The sequence below is a fragment of the Manis pentadactyla genome, chromosome 5, assembly GCF_030020395.1.
Source record: "Manis pentadactyla isolate mManPen7 chromosome 5, mManPen7.hap1, whole genome shotgun sequence".
NCBI lineage: Eukaryota > Metazoa > Chordata > Mammalia > Pholidota > Manidae > Manis > Manis pentadactyla.
This window is the reverse complement of record NC_080023.1, coordinates 57,447,203-57,459,447: the sequence shown is the minus strand read 5'-3', so window position 1 is coordinate 57,459,447 and position 12,245 is coordinate 57,447,203. Positions and strand designations below refer to the sequence as shown.

Below are 12,245 nucleotides of genomic sequence, written 5' to 3'. Positions count from 1 at the left end.
ATAGTCTGTGAATGCTACAACCTTTCTCCCACAGTTTCCCCTTTAAAAGCTCTGACTGCTTGGCCTTTGGAGGCACAAGAGTTCTTTAAGGCATGAGCTTGCCACACCCTCATTGGTTGGCAAATTAATAAACAGTTTCTCTCCTTTCCTCAAAACCTTGTCATTGAATTCTGTGATTTGACTTTGGTGAGAAGCACCAGTTTTCAGTAACAGTTTCATGCATATATACTTATTCCCAAAGTCATCAAGTTACATATACAAATAGTATCACCTGCTATATCAATCTCAACTCAATAAAGTGATTCAAAGAATAAAAAGCAAATTTTGGTTTTTTTTGAACCACTAGGTGTCTGGTAATTTGTTATAGTAGCCATAGGAAACCAATATAGGCAGTATGAGGGTATTATAAGTACTATGGCCTTTGCAAACTAATGACCGGGAATGTTGACTTCTTTCTTCCTACATTTTACTTGTGATTGTGAACAAGACACTTAATTCTGTTCAATGTTGGATTCTTTATGTGGATGTCACAATACCTGATTCAACAGGATTGCACACAGACTTCATAAAACTCCTTGTGGGAAAGCACTTAGTCCTCAAACATAGTAGGTAATAATGATTCTCTATGCATTTTTAAGTATTTGCTCAGGGTCAGGCATTGTACAGGTGTTGCTGTCTATTGTTTACTGCATTACTTGTACCAGTGGCTCCTTTAGGGTCATCACACATGAGTAAATGAGGTTCAGAGAGGCTAAGTTACTTGGCCAAAATCACACCACCAGAAAGGGGGAGTCAGAGTTAAAACATTTGGAACAATATATACATGAAAGGATACCTATTTGTTAGGCCATTGATAAGACATTTAAAAGCTGATAGTGAATCTAGCCTCTTCCAAAGGATAACCATGAGCCAAAGTTGTTTCTCAGAGCCTAATTCATGAACACTGCCTAACTGACAGGATGTCTACATGACCTCTTGCCATCTTAAAGACACATATATTTTGGAACTGCACTGTACTTAAACTCCTTTATGAATGAAACTTGCTGTGTTCGCAAATAGCGAGCATGGATATTTGTACACATATGAAAGTGCATGTACATGTGTATGTATATATATGTTTATTAATATATGGGTACATGTTATAGGTAGAGCCTGCCAGATATATATTGGTTAAATGTAAAAATCCCCGGGCCGAGATGAAACAAAATCATGGATTATTTGAATCTGAGTGAGTGCACAGTGAAGTTAACAGAGATATTGGGCACAGTGGAGAGTTCTATTTCAGATTTGTTAAGTAGCACAAGTCTTTCACATCCAAGTGTGTAAATTGGAGGGTCAAAATGCAGTTCGTAGGGAGGCACAAAGCCCAACATAGCTGAGTGTTCTCCCAGCTCCCTGTGGCTCTGACTCCTTCCTCAGTGTCTGAGCCTCAGCCCTCTACTTATATTCTCTTCAAATGGCTTTGGTCCCTATAGTGGCCCTTTCGTTGTGGGCCGCCCTCTAAGGATTAGAAGTTGGCCTTTAGTTTTGGTTGCATTTCCCAGGGAAAGAAATCTTGTCTCCATGAATTTTATTATATAAAATTTCTATCATGGAAAAATTGTAAATCATCAGAATTTGTAGATTTTTACCAGCCAGTGTTTGCAATGAATAGCTGATATTTTCTTTCCAGCTACTTGTTAAAACTGCATCACTTTTCCTTATAAACATAACTAACATCAAAGCCATGATTTTGATTAGTATTCCAGGGGTTTCATGCAAATTGCATGGATGAGAATTTCTTCCAGTATAGACTATTTCAAAATTTAAAATGAGTTTGCTGTGATGATTTTCTTGCCCTAAGAATAACCTTCCAATTCTGTCATGAACTGCTTTCTTCCAAAAACATTGTACCATATGATTAAAAATAACATCACTTGTCTTTTCTTTTGAAATATTGAAATACTGACAAAATGTGTGGGTATTAGCATATCATATTTGTAGAAAAATTTTATTGAGAATGAAGATAAAGATGGTGTCCAGTGTCCCTCTCTCAAAGGTATGCAGAAATCATGATGTCCCCTAATACCTCAGACTGAGACCTGAGTTGGACTATAGGTCATTGCAGTTGTAATTAGTTAAGATGAGGTCAAATGGAGTAGAGGGGACCCTTTTCCCAATGTGATTGGTGTCTTTATAAGAGAAGGAACTAGAAGATAGCTTTGTGACAAAAGAGACTGAGTTAGAAGTGATGCATCCATTAACCAAAAAACACTAAGAATGGCCAATCAGTGTAAGAAACTAGGAAGATGCAAAGAAGGGTCATATTCTAGGGCTGTCAGGTGAGAGAAAAAGAGAGACTCTACAGACAGAACGACGAGAGCATAGGTTTCTTTTGTTTTTAGCCACTAGTGAGATTTTGTTATAGCAACCTGAGGAAAATGATACGATGGGATAACAAAATATGCTTGATAGATCAGTTTATTATGCAACTATTTTTTTAAATTTTTATATTGCTGTTAACAGAGAGAACAAAGAAGGAAAAATCAAATAGTTCAGAGAATATCAGTACTATTGTTTAGCACTACTGATCATTGATTTCAAGTGTACATTCATTCATGTAACACTATTTGATTGGATTTTCTTTTTCATTTTTGAAAAGCTGGAAGTTTTTGATCAGTCAAATTATTTGAAAATTCCAATGTAATGCAGAACATAATATGAATAATACTGCACTCCTTTGAATTGTTTTAAAACATGCTTTTCAAAGTACTTTGGAAGTATTTATTATATAGAAAGCTAAAAAAGTGTTAGTAAGTAGGTAAAAGAAGTTTCGAGTAGGAAGATTCATCAGGAGAAAGAGAGCAAGTAGGACTTCCCGCCAAGCCTGTGGATAAAGAGAAAACATTCTTTGTATTAAATATGAATTATAGATGAAACCCAGCTAATAACTATGCTGTTCTTTGCTGTGGCTGTTGAGTGATTTCTAGACAGATTGCTCAGTCACTGACTGAGTGTTCACAGTTGTCCACTTGTTGCTGTCTGCTCTGGTTGACCAAGTGTCGGGCTTCTCTCTCTCCTCCAAGCCTCTGAACCCTGCTTGCCCCAAGCCTGGACAAGCACTAAAAATGGAATGTGCAGAAGCAGCTGAGCAGAGAGGATACTTTCTATGTCAGACCCTCCTGATCATTTCCCCTTCCTTGCTCAGCATCCTCTTAATTTTTCTGCCAATTTTTGCTGAGTTCCTGCCAATTTTACGCTTCCAAAGAAAAGCCTTTTTCTGTTTCATGTTGAAAAGCATGTAGTTTTCTGATATTTGAGGGATCTCCCTTTTGCAATGGCCTTGTCTGAAAGAAGTCTCTCCTTTTCAAAATTTGAATCTTTTAAAATTTGACATTTGTAAAGATCCCTGACCAAAAATTGTGTGTTGCTTAGAACCATTCACAGAAAACACTTTATTAAAATAATTCTTAAGTAGTCAGGCAATCAGACTCTACTTGTTGCTCTCTATACTACTCCTTCCTCCGTTGCAGCTCTTATTTCTCCTCGTAAATTATTTTGACAGTTTCCCAGGACTGCTTTGTCATCTGTCTGCACTCCTTGTCACTTTACCTGCCATTCTCCTGCTTGCATAAAGCCTAAATAACCTATCCACTCACATCACTTCCTTATAAGGGACATTCTGCCTGATGATGGCTTGCTTTTACATACATCTTTAGGACTTGCTAATAAGCCATCAAGGGCACTGACTCTGACTTAGTGGCATTTATATCTGCAGTAGCTACATCTCCGCAGGCTCTTGATGTGGCCAAGAAATATCCAAAGGCTCACTGAGTACAAAGTGCACTTGGGCCTTTATATCCTATGACAGTTACACAAGGCACTTTATTTATTTCCAGTTACTTCTTCTCAAGTGTTTCAAGAACTCCTTTATTTCCAGGTCTACACATCTCATAGTATAATTAAATACCAAGCATTTTCTTTCCCTGGTCACTCACAGAGGGAGTTAATAAATAAAGAATGCATATAGAAAATTTCATTGAATAAATTTCTTTGATCTTTCTTTCTCCACTTTGCACTTCTTATAAGAGGTTCAGTGGTTCAGTTCTGCATTTTAGCCTACTTGGCTTTTCAATTTGAATGCTCTTCTTTCAAATTTAACATAGCCAATTTATCTTCTTAACATCCCCTACTTGAAACACACAAAACATGTGCACAAAGCAAAATTCTCTGTCTTAAAAACAGAGAAACAGATAACCAGGGAGGCATCGTGGCATTGCTGAAAGGCTTATTACTGCTGTTAATCCAGTTCTGATAACCGGAGTACACTTCTTTTCTGTGAGGCTTTGCCCATTTGGTCTTTCACTCAATCCATCAACAATCTCTTGATTGCTTTTTCTCAGAGCCTCTTTCTCATAATTCTTTTAACCCTTTTATCACCAACTATTTCAGTGGCCTCACCCCTCCTCTGAGATTGAGCCTACACATTTCATCCTCATTAAGGTCTCCCAAATAACATTTTTAATGTATACTTCTTTGATCAAATATCTTCAACTGCTGTCCAATACCTTGACAGGGGTGGGGGTGGGTCAAGTTCAGAAACTCTTTACCCTGTCACTAATGGCAACAGGAAATTCAATTTGAATGAATTCTCTATGTCCATTTGAAAATAATTGAAATCTTTTTGAACTATAGGACAGTCTTCTTCTGTCTCCAAAATATTGTTGTATTTTGCATCTATATACGTAATCTTCATAGAATTTGAGACACTTAAAGTTGTTTTAGATGACATGACTTTCTAAAAGGAATTTGGGAATATTTCCTGATTTTCTCATTGGTGGCATATTAGAATAGTGGTCCCCACCCTCACCGCTCATCAGATGCCCCAAGGCAAAGTGTCTGAAATTTTATATTCTCATGAATCATATGTGAGTCTTATTAAAATGCAGATTCTGATGCAATAGGTCTGGGGGTGGCCTCAGATGCTAAATTTGAGACAGATTCCCATATGGCCCTTGTGCAACTTCTCCAAAGATTACATTTTAGGATGAAATGTTCAGAAATTATCCAGGTACAGATTTAGTGCAGGGCAGTCTGTGGTCACAGTTATATACAATTCTCATCAAGGGCTCTATGGACTATGTCTTTTATAGTCTTACCAATTCTACAAAGTATTAAGTATGAGTATAATACCTATTTTGTCCATGAGCAATTGGAAGTTTAGAAAAGTTTAGGATGAGTTCAAGGTTGTGAAATAGTAGTTGCCATGCCTGGAATACAAACACAGGTATTCCCGTCCCTAAAGTCCAGAGTTCTTTGGAGACATTAGATAAATAAATACACTTTAGGATAGCTTTCCCTGGCACATTTCTTCAATGGTGCTACTTTGGTTTTGAGAAATGGCTTTTGCCTTTTCTTGTTTTAACTGTCACCATTGACACTTTTGGAGAATATAGAATTTCACTAGGCCTGGCTTACCTCTGTCAGGTCCTTTGGTTACTTAGCGCCAAAAGGAACTGGAAATGCACCTGATGGATTACCTCCAGCAAATGATGCATACTGTGCCGGATCTGTGAAATCCTTTGTGTGTTACAAACAGACAGAAAGAGAAAATTGTGAGAATTGAGACCATGACATGGCAAATATTTCACAATAATTTCCATTTAAAAGTTAGGTCATTAAAGTTGGTAGGATCTTATATGTCATCTGCATGATTGTTTTCCCAAACCTTTAGTCTGGGGGGGTACGTTTTTTGCTTTTTACAAGAAAAAAACTTAAAAGAAGGTAAAAACGATAAGATATTCACATTTTTATAGTTTGCTGACAATTCTGTTGTTTTATAATGCAAGTGCAGCCATTGATTATAGGTTGACACTGTATATATAAACCACTGACAAAGGTTTATATATTCTTTATAATATTTATTTTAAGCTCCTGCTTTACCTATCCTTGAATATTCCAGTTAGGAGGAATTTCCTAATGCCAGGTTAGGGGGAAGTGAAACTTCTCACTTCAATTTACAATGAGCTTACTGTCTCTGAAAACACCTCTCTTTAATATTTGCTTCTGTTAACCAAGTATTCACAATTTCTCCTTCTGCATCTTTTTATTTGATGCCATTTCAAATTCATCTATTTACTATATTAGCATTTTAGAAACCTTATCACATTGATATGACATGTTGAATAACGTATCAATGACAGCTTTCATTAAGAAAAATGATAAGTAAATGAATTTTTAAAATCTATTTAATTATTCATTTAAGTTAACCTAATGACTTCATCATATTAGAAAGCATCAGAAGATGGAGAATAACCACATCATATATGTTTTTAGCACCCTCTATGCACCCTTAGGCACATGTTCCACTTGATAGAATTTCAACTGTTCTTTAGATCAAGGAAATTATTTACCAGACGAAGATACTTAAGTTCTGAGAGAATAATTGGCTTCTTCAGGGTGGCATTATGAGTTCTCATCTAAATGTTACTGGTATGCAAGACTTAGAGGTCTTTTATCAGTGTATCATAAATAACTAAAATCAGAATATACTTTAGCCATTCATCATAGAGATGCCTCAGAGATAAGTATAGATTCTTCTTTTAGAATAAATATTCAGGGAAGAAAATACTTTTCCACTATTCTTTATCAAAATGAGAATTCTTACAAGGTCATAGTCTCTATACCAATGATGATTCTGTTCAAATAAAAGCAGATTATCATTGTAATTCATGTTTAATTGCCAAACCATTGAATGAAAGTGACCTACCTGACCAAATGAGGCAGCACTCTTGGGAAAAAAGAAAAGAAGAGAATAATGAACATTTTGATTTCATAAGTCCAAATTGAATGTAAAAATACCCTTAGTTTCCACAATTGTGATTAAAATAAGTGCAAAGAATTAGGTAACTGATACACTAAACTAGTTTTATTTAATGACGTCTTCAAGAGAGTAGAGAGTATTGGTCAAATTCATTTGCTACATTGAAACACACTTCTTTTGTGCGTAAGAGAGGAGAAAATCTATCATGGTGATAGAAGAATGAAATTGATAAGCTTGAGTTTGGATTTTCTGAACCAAATTATTTTGTATGGATGTCTTTTGTACATATTTTCAAATATTTATTGAGCTGATAGTGGTATGTTTTTCTCTGTTCTTCTTAGATTTTTTATTTTCCTACTTCTATCCTGTTTAAAAAAAAATGTGATAGACTTTGATGCCATAACCAGTTTGTTTTTGAAACACCCACTAGAACTTGTAGTAATTGATGAGTGTTTTTATTTTTGACTAATTTCTCAGTATTTAGACACAAAGAATGCCAAAGTGTAAGGACCTATATATTTAACAGAAGGAAAAACAAAGGTAGGGGGAGGAGGAGGAGGAGGAGGCAGAAAGAGTTTCAGAGAGATCAGCTTTAACCTGGGACACACAGTTGTAAATGACATACAAGCTGGGAGCTCTGGCATTTGCTGTGTGTACAGCTTTGAATATTTCAGTGTCCTTTATCAGCCTCTTAGCCCCACATCCTTTTGGAGTTCATTTAAAAATTGATTATTCACATTAAGCAAATTAGACTTGAGTTTCTCTGTGTGAATGTGGTGTGTACTCAAGATTTATTCTTAATCCTTAATGAATTTATGGAGGTGAGTTCAAGGAAAATGCCCTTCTAAAATCATTAAAATTTATAAAGCTGTATTCAGGTCAATGCATATATAAGGCACAAGGAAATCTTTGAGCAATTACTGAGAACATAATCTTCAAACTTTCCTGTTATACTTACGATCATGGTAACCATGAGAGCCATAATGAGGGCAAAGATAAAGATCTTCATATTTGGCAGCGTCCTGTGAAGGCACGTGTGAAATATCAGTAGCACATTAATTCCTGCATTTACAAACCAAACATCTACTGATCAAACAGCTTCAGAACCTTCTGAAACATACTAGAAGTATGAAGACCCTCAAAACACATTTCCTGACATCGTGGAATTGAGAGACTAGTAGGGGACATTGGTAAGTAAAGAAAAGTGATGTGATAAGGAAATGCTAAAGTGCTTCAAAAATACACAAAATGGATATCATAACCAGACCAAAAGAATGTGGGGTTTAAGTAGAGGGAAAGCTTGTGGTATGTTATATAGGATAAGTAAAGAGAGGTGCTGGGAGATTGCAAAAAAAAAAAAAAACAACTAGGAGACAGGGTAGCATGCTGGAAGTGAAATAGTTCATTATATAAGAAAGACAAAAATAGAGAAGGCTGACCACTTATTATTGGAAGATTACAGGTGCCTTATATAGTGAAATTAGGATAATGATTAGGGAAGAATTGAAAAAGATAAAATGACAAGCTGTAGACACTGTTTTATAATCGAGTTAGTGAAAATGAGCCAGTTTCTGGCTTGAGATTTATGTAGATGGTGTGACCCTGGTATGAGAAAATCAATGAGAGGGAGCAGAGAAAGTTCAAATTGAAAAGGAGTTTCAGGAAAATATTTGTAGATATTTTGAGAAATTGAATTGGTAAAAATAATGTAATCTTCCAAATAATCTTATTCAATAAAAGTAACCTAATCTGGGATTCTTTGATGTTTTTGTCATTTTGTATATCCAACTGAGAGCCTATTCTGTTGCTATTGAAGAGAAGTCATCAGATTATTTATTTCTGAATGGTAGACATCTGAATGAAACATTTTTCAAACTATAAGGTAAATAATGATAAGAACACTTTTCCCTGATCTTCTTAAAGCATTAGTTGGATAGAATTACAATAACAACTTTCATCTAGGGGTGATATAAACAATCCTTCTGAAGGACTCTAAACCCTAACATATGAAGCAGAATCCGGGAATGGTGGTATTTCCCTTGTTGTTCATCTGCTATTTGCCTAATTGGTTGTTACTTGGGACTGCAGCATTACACAAGCCGTCAACATTATATACCACCTGGTGAAGTTTTTCTGTCATTTACTACTTAGGCTAAATATTCAGTCATGATATAACAAAAAGGAATATAACTTATAGGGGTATTTATAACCAAAATTTCATTGAGCATAGAAGATTAAAGGGAAATTCACAGCATAGTGTTCTACAGAGATAGATGGATAGATGGATAACTAGATATAGGCGTAGATAGATAGATAATGGCTTTGAAAAAATGTTTCTCAAAAACAGAATGATAATAGTTTGAAATAGGAAAACCAGCTTTTAGTTTTTTCAGCACAATCATGAATGAAATGAAAATGTGTTCAATAAAATGAAGTATTAACATAATCTATTACATAATGATAATTAGGCAAAAACCAAACCATTTTGATTGATGAATGAGACACCAAAGAGGTAACAGAAATGAATTAATGATAGGAAGGAAGTACTTCTGAAAAAGGTTACTCAAATGTTTGAAATAATACACAAATTTGCCAGAAGACACCGTATGCTACTCAAGACATCATTTTCTTATAAAATTTAAATTTGTTTGAAATTAATGGTAAAAGTTATTAAAAAGCAGACATATAAGTCAAGGAAGTGAAAAGCCTTCTAAAATGTTTCCACCAACAGAGATGGAGCACATCCTCCATTTGCTATATCATTCACTTTGTGCTATGATTGCTGTCAACATGGAGGCAATGCAATCCTCAACCTACCTTCAGATCCTGATATATAGTCATTTCCTTAAATAGTTTCTTAATGAGAAATTAGCAATAAAAAACATTTATTTTATATGTGGTTTCAATTTATTCCAGCAAAACAAGATTAGAATAAAACAGCATATATGGTTGTATGTGAATATATTACCTTTTACTCAAGATGAGACCGAAGAGTCAGAGGAGCTGAAATTCTGAAGCTTAAGCGTTGATGTGTCCTTCTAGAGCACCTTTGTATTTATACAAACTGAAATCCTCCAGTTGTTTTTCTAAATGTGAAGTATGAGATCATATTATGGAACTGAAAATAATGCCCATATCTGTCCCCACAGACACTAAGAGCAAACTTCACAGGGTGACTTACAATTTGTTTCCTGTGAGGCAGAGTCACCAGGAAACAAATGGAGCCATCAAATGTTAATGCCAGTGTTAGTCTAGGCAGATGTGAATGAGACAAAGGGAAATGTATGCTGGAGTAAACCAAATGTATAAATGAATTGAAAGGGTAAGAATGTTTCTGTAGGACACCATCCACCCTGTTTCAACAAGTACATGTCCAACAGGGAACAACTCAAAGCCAAAAATGATACCATCTTACCAAAATTTTGCCTGTGTTCATCTAATAAATGGTAAGAAATGGCATAATAAAATTGGAGTCACCATCGACGTCAAAGATGTCCTACAAATTTTAAACGGTACTCTGATTCCATTGACTTTAGAATATTTGAAGTTTGAAGAATATTAAAATATTCGGGAAACCCAGTAATTCTGTGAGTTTTATATGATAAATCAATTGTCCTAATTTTTAATGTCAAATAACCATAGAAGCTCAGTACTTTGTATTTTGCATAAAACTAGATGCCTATGTTTTGGAATTTAATATATTTCCTTTGAGTCTTTAAGGGCTTTATCTCTTAATGGATGCCTTCTTTTGAACTTACTAACTAGAAAGACGGAAGAGTTAGTTTTCACTAAGTCCCTAGGTAAATTGGGATACAAATTCACACCTTTGTTAGTGGTTAGATAATTCAATATATCAATTTATGAATATCAGAAATTCATTGTTGAAGTTTAGATGACTTTTATGTGGTAGTTCATTGTTCCCCAAAGTGTGGTACATTGGACCCTGAGAAACAGCATCACCTGAGAGCCTGTTGGAAATGGAAATTCATAGGCCCTCTTTCCAGACATGTTGAATCAGAATCTTTTAGGTGCAGTATGAATCCCATTCTAATGATATACTTAGTTGATTATTTGTATGCCAAAGAGTTTGAAAGACCTTATAACTAATAAATGTATTATTAGTCTATAGATGATCCTACAAATATAACTTAAGGTTTAATTTAGTGTTAGGTGAAACTTATATGACTAATCGAACAAGTCCACTGATGTTATTTTATTCTCTGGTTAATATACAAAACAAATATTTTATAAAGACCAAAAAGAGTTAAAGTGAAGTCCAATTTCTATCATACTTATTCTTTTTTCATTGATTTCTAAGCCTTGTAGATATATAGTCAATCTCAAATGTAAAACAAATCCATCTAGTATATTCTTGATGGAAAAAATACATATGTAGGGCATAATAAGCACTGAAATAAGTCTGACTTTAAAAAATATGCCCTGCTCATTCCATTGTGGAAAATCAAATGATTTCCCTCCTTCTGCTTCTCTTTCCCTCCCTTCCTCACTACTTCATCCCCTCTTTCTCTCTCAATTATTTCTTCATTGATTCATTTAAGCAAAGTTCTGGGCATTATTCCAGCAGACCTGTGACAGGCAGGCTAGTGAACAAGTGAACTAATGCTCCAAAGCTGCTCCCCAACTTCAGCAGCAACGAAAACAAACTACCAGCTAATAAGACTCGATAGATGCTAATACACACATTTCAAACCTACAGCTATGCTGAACTCACTCATAGTTCGGGTGGGACACCAACATGGAGGCCTTATTGCACCCATCATTTTCTGCTTCACCATGAAGGAAGTGTGGGGATTGCGTGTGACAGTGGGAATCATGAATAGTGGACTCTGGTCAAGGTTAGCCTTCCTGTGGCAGCTGTGGGTTTATCCTCCTGGAACAGTATGTCATTTTAGAATATCGATGGACCAGAACACGTCCTGATACTTTTTAATTAAGACAGATATCTCTTCCTCTGTAACCAACCCCCATACTGTTTCAAAATGTCAGGTCTTTCACTTACAAGGGAAAAATCAATGAAGAGCTATTGCTATATCACAAGTGTGACATTAAATTGATGGCATGAGGATGTACCTGTGACAGGTATTTATGGTGATATTTATGCTGGATTTTCTTTCTCCTCTTCCTTCTCCTCCTGTTCTCTTTCCCCGTCCTCCTCCTCCTCTTCCTTCTCCCTCATTTGAGCGTGGTCTCCTACAATGCAAGCATGGTCTACAGTCTACTTCATAACTCGTGATGATTGTTTATTTAACTAAAAAAGATTTTGTGTCATATGTCTGTGAATTATTAAAATGAAAAATACTATAATTGATAAATATAAAAAAAGATCTGGCTACAAGCCATATAACATAAAAACTCCTAGGCACTGGGAATACAAAGTGGCAGCCTCCTCTTCCTGTTCATATGGGGCTTAATATCTTATGTT

The 12,245-nt window shown here is 35.4% G+C and overlaps 1 long non-coding RNA gene across 2 annotated transcripts; it reads right to left on the bottom strand.

The window, feature by feature from the left end:
* Positions 1-2,442: 2,442 nt before the first annotated feature.
* On the bottom strand, positions 2,443-9,950 carry LOC118931945 (uncharacterized). Of its 2 annotated transcripts, XR_005032556.2 has the most exons (5): positions 9,771-9,950; positions 7,761-7,824; positions 6,749-6,769; positions 5,458-5,559; positions 2,443-2,866 (listed from the first exon to the last, which is right to left on the bottom strand). It is a non-coding gene; the product is annotated as an uncharacterized LOC118931945 (long non-coding RNA). The 2 variants fall into 2 exon arrangements; XR_008997751.1 differs by lacking the exon at positions 6,749-6,769 and having other exon boundaries at positions 9,771-9,948.
* Between the last annotated feature and the right edge of the window lie 2,295 nt (positions 9,951-12,245).